Here is a 1,097-nt window from a genome sequence, read left to right on the forward strand (position 1 = left end):
TCTGCCTTTCATCTGGCAAGATTGTCACTGATCATCAGATATACGAGTTTAGGACAGATTCTGTGAGAAATACACTAGTATAACTGAAAGCTAACATAGAACTTAATGGTAGAGAAATTCACAGAAACAAGGACAGATAGAGATCACAGAAAAGACAGAGAAGACTCCCACTGTTTTTTCTGATTTAGAAGAGCTCATTGCTTACCAAACAAAAAGGCATGACTGAAAACATCAAATGTATTACAAAAGGTGTTCTGTATAATATCAGGCTGGCTGTCAGGATGTCACAAACCTACCCACCCATCAGACTCCTGATGAGACTATGCCCATAGTTCCCTGCCTTAAAAAAAGAAAAAGGTTGGTTAGAGCATAGCCTTATAACACCAAGGACACAGGTAGAGCATAGCCTTATAACACCAAGGACACAGGTTTGGATCCCCATACTGGCCAGCCACCAAAAAAGAAAAAAAGAGAAGAAAGAGGAATGGTGCTGTCCTACTAAAAGCCAGAGATCCTACTGCCCTATGGGGAGCAAAGACTGGGAATAAAGAAGCACAAGAACAACTTGTCCTGTTATGACCTTGTGCTCCAGAAGCCTCTGACCTGCTGGTACAAGAACAGGTGTAACATTCTTTCCCCCGCCTCCTTTCCCTCCCCTCTCTACAGAGCCATGTAAAGAAAGCTCCAACACTTCTAATGCAAATCCCAACTTCAACCTTTTACCTCCTGCAGAAGGAAGAGTATGTATAGCCTCTAAAACAGGATGGTAGTTACATTTTGGGGGCTATTTTAAGGTTCAATTTAATAGATATTGATTGCATTCCAAGAATACTTCACTTCTACTAGCTTGAAACCAGATATTTGAAAGCTTGAAACCACAATATTTTCTTTTTGATTCTGCCCAACTATTAGCTCTGCTGCCTTTCAGTATATACAAAGGCCATTAGCTTCAAAGGAAGAATACAGTCAATCCTCGTAATCAGTTCTAGGATCTCCCATGGATACCAAAATCCATGGTTGCTCAAGTTCCTCCCTACCCCCCCCCCCCCCAACCCCCCATCTTTATTTTTTCGGGGGGTGAGGTGGGGGGGGGGGGG

The sequence above is a fragment of the Galeopterus variegatus genome, unplaced genomic scaffold (assembly GCF_000696425.1).
Source record: "Galeopterus variegatus unplaced genomic scaffold, G_variegatus-3.0.2 Scaffold212, whole genome shotgun sequence".
NCBI classification, from domain to species: Eukaryota; Metazoa; Chordata; class Mammalia; order Dermoptera; family Cynocephalidae; genus Galeopterus; species Galeopterus variegatus.